The sequence below is a fragment of the Paroedura picta genome, chromosome 16 (assembly GCF_049243985.1).
Source record: "Paroedura picta isolate Pp20150507F chromosome 16, Ppicta_v3.0, whole genome shotgun sequence".
Classification (NCBI taxonomy): Eukaryota; Metazoa; Chordata; class Lepidosauria; order Squamata; family Gekkonidae; genus Paroedura; species Paroedura picta.
In genome coordinates, this window is record NC_135384.1 from 17654091 (window position 1) to 17663321 (window position 9231).

Genomic DNA, 9231 nt, shown 5'->3' on the forward strand with positions numbered 1-9231 from the left:
GCGTAGAGCCCATTCCAAACTGAATAAAGAAAAGTACATGGCCTGTGCACAAGAGCAGTCAATCGCAGATCTATCTGGTTTTGTTAAGGCTCCCGCAATCTCTAAGAATGCAAATAATACACAAATACAAGGGATAACATTTATTTATTTAGATTTATCCCCGCCGCTTCAGAAACCAGTCCAGCTTGTGGCAGTTTACAGTAAAAGAATAAACAAGTATGATACAATATGACCCTTAAATGAAAACAACAATCAATTTTATTTATTTATTTATTTCGATTTCTATACTGCCCATTTCTCTGCAGCTCTGGGCGGTTTACACTGAACATTATATAAGTTAAATAGCAATAAACCTCAATTGCAGGAAGACAATTTAACCCCACCCACCCACCTGATCAATCCCCAATAGCCACCATCATCAGCCAGTCGTCAAAGGCAGTACCTCTACAAACCTCCACAGGGGACTACCTAGGGAGGGACTCGATCTTCCTGGCCTGGCCTCGACCAAGTGCTTGGCAGAAGAGCTCCTTCTTGCAGGTCCTGCGGAACCCTGTCAGCTCCGCCAGCGCCCTCAGCTTTTGGTCAAGATTGAAAGACTAAAGTGTTTCTCATAATGGTCCACACAGGAACAACGGTGGGAACTAAGCTTTGAGGATAGGACTTCTGTTTTGCTTTTGCTTTTAAAACAAAAACAGCTTGCTGCTAATAATAATAGCATATATAGTGTCAAAGAGCTTTGTGTGTTATCTTCCATTCAGTCGACCGCAACAAACACAAAAAAACTGAGTCCTTAAACATTAACATAAAAAATATATTGCAGCATAAGCTTTTGAAGCTCAGCTCATCATGAACACCTATCCCAAGATAAGTGTGGGTGTTTAAGGTGCCACAGGGATCTGGTGTTTACGAGCCTCCTTTAGTATTGTCCAGTCTCTTCAGTTCCTCTTCTCAAGTCCTGCACTCTGCCCTGACTGCAGAGGAGAGGTGGTTAGTGGTGACCAGAGATGGGTCTTTTTCAGTGGTGGCACCTCACTTTTGGACTGACCTCCCCTTTGAAGCACTCCTGGAAACGTACCATACAGTGTATTAAATGCCAGGAGAATCCCTGGCAATCTGGGGATGGAGCTTGGGGATGGCAGTGTTTGGTGATTTCAGCAATACATAATGCCCTTCAAAGCAGCCTTTTTCTCCAGGGGAACTGATCTCTTTCATCAGAAATTCCAGGAGCTCTCCAAGCCCCACCTGGAAGCTGGCAACATAAGTCTAAAGTCGGTATTTATTTCTAAAATTGGGGTTTCTTTTTTTTCTAGCTCTTTTTGTGTTCTCATTCTAGCCTGAAAACTATTTTGTGCATATCGTTTTAGTCCACTGGATGTTGTTCAGTGCTTTTAAAAATTTCCATGGCTAATATATGCCTTATTTATTATTTATTTCCTTTAGTTATACTCTGTATTTCTCCCCAAAGCAGTTTACATCGTTCTCCGCTCCTACATTTTATCCTCCTACCAGCCCTGTGAGGTAATTAGGCTGAGAATGTGTGACTGGTCCAAGGTCACCCAGCAAGCTTCCAAGGCAGAGTGAGGATTTGAACCTGGGCCTCCAAATTCCTAATCTGGCACTCTTAATTTGCTACAGCATGCAAATTCTCCTGTTATCACTACTGATCTTGTATCTGGGTCATTGTTTTTATTATCTTAATCCTATTGCTTCTACTTTGTAAACCACCTTTAGCAGGTTTCTGGAGAGACCCGCCCACAATGTTTCTAAATTTAAAAAAAGAAACAGTTGCCAGCCTCCCAGCAAGCTGTCTTACCTAGGGTCCCCTCATGTGAAAGAAACAAAATGGGCATGGGGCACCTGCTGGATTATAGTTCAGTTTCTTTACCACTACATGAAATTGTGGGGTGATGAAATTTGCCCAGAACAAATTCCTCAGAGGTAGGCTGCAGCAGCCAATTAAATAGTTATGTGGCACCTACTGTGGCACAAACCATCTGAATCAAGCAGGGACGAGTAAAAGCTTTTGTGAACACCTATGCTGCAATAAATGAGTACAATGTTCAAATGCCTCCCTTTGCTGTTTTCTGTGGACCATCAGACACTTGGTTGCATTTGGAACACTCCCATATGCCCCAGCCCCCCCCCCCAAACCCCGCAAACTAGACTGAATTCTTTCCCCTGACAATCTAATTTTTGAAGTGCAGGGAATGGTTTTTCATATGTGCAACACTGCTCCCCCCTCCCCTCACACACGCACACTTGTAAGTGACCCCATGAGTAGGGTTTTCAGCCTCTAGGTGGTGACTGGTGATCTCCTGGGATTTCTTTTTTTTTTTAAGATTTTTATTTTTATTTTCCAAGATTAAAGATAATAGAATACAAGTAATCTACATTGTTAATACAGAAAAAAGAAAGGTTATGCTCTTCATTTAATACACTTGGTTCCCCATTTCAATCCCCTTTTAAATTATTTTCTTAAATAATTTAAATAATTCTGTTCTTCCGTTGACTATCAATGTCAGTTTAGCCATCTTGGCAAAGTCAGCTAATTTATTCAACCAGTCTTCTATCGAGGGTAGTTCTTGCGTTTTCCATTTCTTGGCCAATTCTAGTCTTGCTGCCGTCATTGCGTAGAAGAATAAACTTTGTGTGTGGGTTGGGAGGCACTGCGGAGGAACACTTAATAACATAGCTTCAGCTTTCATAGGGAATCTAAGACCCCACATTTTCTGCATATTAGTGTGTATTTTTGCCCAGAACTTATAAACTTTTCCACATCTCCACCACATATGAAAGAAAGAGCCTATTTTATCATCACATTTCCAGCATTTATTATTACAGTTTTTGGCAATTTTGGCGATCACTTTTGGTGTTACATACCACCTATAAAACATTTTATACCAATTTTCTTTAAGTATTTGACTGTTAGTATACTTTGGTATTCTAGACCATACTAACTCCCATTGTTCCATTGTCACATTAGTCTCAATATTTTGCATCCATTTAATCATACATGGCTTAACCCGTTCCATTTCTGTCTCATACCTTAATAGCAATTTGTATATTTGGCCCTGTAAGTGTGGTTTGTCTTGGATTACTAAGTTTTCAAATTCTGGTATTGGAGCCTCTAGATTTAACGGTTGCTGAAACTCTGCTTTAAATCTAGATAATAATTGGTTATACTCTAACCATTGAATTTCTACTCCTTCTTTCTTTATTGTTTGTATATCCTTGAACTTGCCAGTCTTTGATATTAAGTCTTTGTACTGGAGACAAGTCAGCCTTTTCTGTTGAGCTTTCCCAAAATATGCCTCAATTGGCGATTTCAATATTGATGGTGCTGGGGATAGTCTCTTATTATATCTTGACCATACGTTCAAGAGTCCACTAATCCAGGTGTTTGCTACTGCTTTTTGTTTTTGTTTTCCTGCTGGCCATAGTCTTTCATGGAAGCTGTTACCCATGGTTTTTCTTTCAAATACCAGTTCTCTTGAATGCGGTTCCCGAATCCAGTCCACTGTGTATGTAAGTGCTGCTGCGTCTTTGTATAGTTTTAGATTAGGAACACCTTGACCTCCTCTCTCCTTCACATCTTGAAGTATTTTAAAAGCAACTCTTGGCCTTTTTCCACTCCAGATAAATTTATTGATCACTGATTGCCATTTTCTCAGCGTTTTCTCCTGGATCTCTATTGGTAACATTTGGAACAAAAAGTTAAATTTAGGCAACAAGTTCATCTTGACCGTGGCCATTCAAGCTGACCAGGACAGTTTTGACTCGTTCCATCTTTTGATATCCAGTTGCATAGTCTTCCATAGTCTTTCATAGTTACCAGTGAAGAGTTCTCGGAAGTCTTTGTCTAGGTAAATTCCCAGATATTTCACCCATTTGGGATTTGTCTCACATCCATTTTTTCGGTTGATATTTTGCACGTCAAGATCTGTGCTTCCCTGTAGAACAATTTTTGTTTTATCCTTATTTATTCTATACCCTGAATAATGCCCGAAGTCTTTCAGTAGTTCCAGGAGAGATCTCCTGGGATTTCAACTGATCTTCAGGTAATAGAAATCAGTTTACCTGGAGAATATGGCCACTTTGAAAGGTGGACACTGGCATTGTAGCCCACTGAAGTCCCTCCTTTCCCCAAGGACCATCCTCTTCAGGTTCCACCCCCCAAATCAGGTCTAGCTGGCAACCACATCTATGCGGCTGCATTGATTGATTTATTTGAATTTATAACCTGCCCTCTCTGCCAAAGGCAAACTCAGTGAGGCAGACAAAATATATATTGTGATACAGTTAACCAGGTTAAAACCATGCTAAAAATGATAAAAATCTAAAAGATCTCAAACCAGAAGTCTAAAGCCAGAACCCTAGACCCTGGGTTCTGTGATGTAGGAGGGAGGCCAACTAGATGTTAGCTACTTTACTGGCCACAGCTGTAGGCCTGGTGGAAGAGCTCCGTTTTACAGGCCCTGTGGAACTTGGTGAGCTCTGGCAGGGAGCTCATTCTACCAGGCAAGAGCCTGGGCCAGCTAGATTTCTTTGGAGCCAGGGACCATTAGCCTATTTGTGTTGCCCGAGCATAAAGCTGTTCTGTGGACATATTCAGAGAGGTGGTTCCTTGTGGCCTGAACCACTTATGGTCCCAAGGCTGTTATTAGAAAACCGTCGTGGTTTCATCTCGAACTCTAGACTAGACCAGGGGTAGTCAAACTGTGGCCTTCCAGATGTGCATGGAATACAATTCCCATGAGCCCCTGCCAGCAAAGTAGTAGTTTGACTACCCCGGGACTAGACCTTCAATCCAGCTTGTGGCTGCCATGGGGAGTTGCAATCACTCTGCATCTGCCTGTTCCCCACAGCAACTCGAGGCTAACATGCTGTAGGGGCCTGATCTGGACTGGGAGGGGGAAGGAGGAGGTTTTGCCAAGAAGGACAACAACCCAGGCCTGCTCTAGTCCGACATCCCACTTAATAGTGGTTACTTAAAATAAGGATGATACAAGCCAGGCTTGCACACCATACCTTACTCTTCCCCTTCTTAGGGCTGATCCTGCGTAGAGCAGGGGGTTGGACTAGATGGCCTGTATGGCCCCTTCCAACTCTATGATTCTATGATTCTCTTATATGGAAACTTGCCATTAACTTGCTGTGGTTGTCATATGTACAAATTGGGGTTGTCACCTCTGTGCTGGTTAGTTCTGAGAAATCTGCAGATGGAGTAACATTTTCAGCCACTTGTAAGGGATGGGGGGGGTATAAGATTGTCAGATCCAGACTGAGAAATGTTGTGTATGCAGATTAATGGAACTGCAGCGCAGGAACTGCAATTCAAACATCAGGGACTCTTAATTGTATCGGCCAGCACACAGGATCATTAAAATGGTCCAATCTGTTTGTGTCCAGGGGCCTCATTCTGGGACAATCACAGGCTTTGGCGGGAACTTCCAACTGAAAATAAGTTCGGCTGTTGGTCAGTTCAGTTGTGTGCAGTCTAATAAAGAGCTGATGTTTTGGCACACGAGCAACTCTGTGCCCTACTGAACCCACTATGCAATACTGGCAGTGGAGGTGGGATGCTGAGCTGGGTCTACAGCTCCGGCTAGCAACTGCTAAGTCACTGCTTCCCTCCCTTCCGAGGAGGGCTGCTGAGATCACCTTCTGCCTTCTGGGGGGAATCCTAGAGATCACTGCATCCCTGCCTCCTGAGGAGGGATCTGCTGAAATCACTTCCCACCGTCCAAGTGGGACAGCTGAATTGCATCGGGACCCTGCCTTCCGAGGAGAGGCAGATTAACAGAACCACAGATCGGGAACGGCATTTCAAATATCGGGGACTCTTAATTGTATTGGCAGGATCCATTGTATTGGCAAGGTTTCCAGCCTATAGTTTCCTCCTCCATCACTGTAAAAGGTAAAGGTATCCCCTGTGCAAGCACCGAGTCATGTCTGACCCTTGGGGTGACGCCCTCTATAACGTGCAAAAATATGACTTTGAATAGAACTGGATGGCAGCAGGTGGCACTGTTAGACAGGGAATGTTTTCAGAAATATCAAGCAGGAGAAATTCTGGTGGGGAGTGGCTGGAATGGGGGGAGGGAGACAGTCAAAGAGCAGAAACCATTATCAAAACCACAAAAGTTATCGCAGAATCACAGAATCATAGTGTTGGAAGGGACCACACAGGTCATCTAGTCCAACCCCCTGCTCAACGCCCCTGATCAGCCCAAAGCAAACAACCCCGTATTGAGTCTACCATGAAAACGCTAGAGGGCGTCACCCCAAGGGTCAGACATGACCCGGTGCTTGCATAGGGGATACCTTTACCTTTTAGTGCAACTAAATGCCTCTCGACATCCTCTCTGTCCATGTCAACCTGCCACCCAGACACTATCCTTTGGCTACTGCCATCTCTAGATGTACCTAAGCCCCTTTGACCTGTGGGGAAAAACAGATGTAAAATAGGTGCTGAGCCTTTCTGCTTTTTCTGCATCCTCTATCAGAGTTTGTCCATCTGTACCCAACAGTGGGCCTATTGCCTCCTTTACTTTACGTTTGCTCCTCACATAACTGAAAAATCTTTTCTTGTTACAATGGGCTTCCCTGGCCAGTCTTAGCTCACTCTCAGCTTTGGCCTTTCTAATGATTGATCTACAGTGCCTAGTAACCTGTTGGTACTCTTCTTTAGAGCTCTGTCCTTCATTTCCTGAACATTTCCCTTTTCTTTCTTAGTTCCTCTTGAAGTTCTCTGTTCATCCAAATAGACTTCTTAGAGCTCCTGCAGTGTTTTCTGGGATAGTTATGGATAGTGCATGCAATAGCGCTTGTTTGAGTAGCACCCACCCTTCACATGCTCCCTTCCCTTCTAGCTTTCTCGTCCATGGTATGGCACTCATCATGTCTCTGAGTTTATTAAAGTTTGCTCTTCGGAAATCCAACATCCGCATCTGGCTACAAAGCTTCCTTGGCTCCCCATCTCAAAAGGAATTCTATGAGGACATGGTCACTTCCCCCTAGGGTCCCCACCTCCTTCACCTCATCCACCAACTCTTGCCTGTTGGTCAGTATTAAGTCCAGTATGGCTGAACCTCTTGTGGGTTCACCTACCATTTGATAAATGAAAGGAACCTTCCCTTTTTATACTATGGATACAATCCACCTAGACTGCAGAGCCAGTTTGGAGTTCAGCATTTGATCTGGTCTGCATATACAGCCAGTCTGGAGGAGATAAATGTTCTGTACTCAGACCCAGCACCACCCAATGTAAAACTACCTGGAAATAAATTATCAGTATGTTACTATGAAAGATCCCAACTGACTTCTGATTGGGTTGCCAGCTTCTATTGGGAATGTTCTTGGAGATTTGGAGGCGGTGGGAGGGAGGGACCTCTATGGGGTATAATGCCATAGAATTCTCCCTCTATGGCAGCCGGTATTTCAAGGGGGACTGATCTCTGTCATCTGGAGATCAGCTGTAATGCCAGGTGCTCTCTGAGTCCCACCTGGAGACTGGCAACCATATGTGCATGAAGTCAGTTTTCAAAATATGGGGAACAATTAATGAAATGGAATCTAAATAATAATAAAACCTCCCCAGCATGGTGAAATGGTACCTATTCACTCTTCTACCTCAGCACTCTCTCATTTCACTCCCATCTCATTCTGGTGTATTTTAAGGCTATACCTTTAGAACAGCTACACTTTCACCTGGGATCTCCTCTTTAAGATAACACTGTTCCAAGCACACACAGGCTTGTGTTAGTGTTGTGATGTCAGTTATGAGAGGAAACTAAAGGGGTCCCTGGTTCACATATGCAGCAACTCTGGTGGCCAAGACCTAAGATGGTGGGATGGATTGCACCACACCATCTTGTAGATAGAGGATTCTAAGGTATCACATTTTAAAATATATCCTGATGTTTAAAACATTCCCCACAAAACAGGGTTGCCAGCTTTGTGTTGGAAAAGACTTTGGGAGTGGAGCTAGGAGTGGGCAGAATTCGGCTACCTTAGTGGAGCATAATGCCATAGAGCAGTGGTCCCCAACCTGCGAGCGCGGCCCGCACAGGCGCGGCCCGATGCGCGGGCGTGGTCCGATGCGCGGGCGCGGCCAGTGCGCGCGGCCGGATGTGCGGGCGTGGCCCGTGGGCGTGGCCCGTGCGGGCATGGCCTGATGCCCTGCCGATCTCCAGCCTCAGAAAGGTTGGGGACCACTGCCATAGAGTCCACCCTCCAAGCAGCCTTTTTCTCCAGGGGGACTGATCTCTGTCACATGGAGATGAGCTATAATTCCAGGGGATCCCCAGGCCCCATCAGGAGGCTGGCATCTCTGCTCTAGACAGAACTTGCCTTCTCTGAGAAAAGACTGGAGAAGACTCACAAGAGACCCTTCTCCAGTTTCATCACGAGGATGTGGGACACCGTCCTTGGCGTGGTAAGGTTAGCTATTGCTTTCTGAAGAAAAATGAAAACATTTTTGTTCTTGGAGCCTTTGGATTAATTTTCTTTACCACTTTTCATAGAATCATAGAGTTGGAAGGGGCCATACAGGCCATCTAGTCCAACCCCCTGCTCAACGCAGGATCAGCCCTAAGCATCCTAAAGCATCCAAGAAAAGTGTGTATCCAACCTTTGCTTGAAGACTGCCAGTGAGGGGGAGCTCACCACCTCCTTAGGCAGCCTATTCCACTGCTGAACTACTCTGACTGTGAAAAACTTTTTCCTGATATCTAGCCTATATCGTTGTACTTGAAGTTTAAACCCATTACTGTGTGTTCTTTCCTCTGCAGCCAACGGAAACAGCATCCTGCCCTCCTCCAAATGACAACCTTTCAAATACTTAAAGAGGGCTATCATGTCCCCTCTCAACCTCCTTTTCTCCAGGCTGAACATTCCCAAGTCCCTCAACCTATCTTCATAGGGCTTGGTCCCTTGGCCCCAGATCATCCTCGTCGCTCTCCTCTGTACCCTTTCAATTTTATCGACGTCCTTCTTGAAGTACATGCCAAAGTGAACATTGGTAGAGTAGGCCAGGCTTTCTCAACCTGGGTTTCATGAAACCCTGGGGTTTCTTGATGGCCCTGGAAGGATTTCCCGAATGGGTGGGAATGAATTAATGTTGGGTATGTTTTTAAAATTTGTTAAACATTTATCGGGTGATATGATCAAAACTGGCCACTGATAGGCCTGGAGGGTGGGGGAGCAGAGGGCCCTGAGTTGGCATGTACA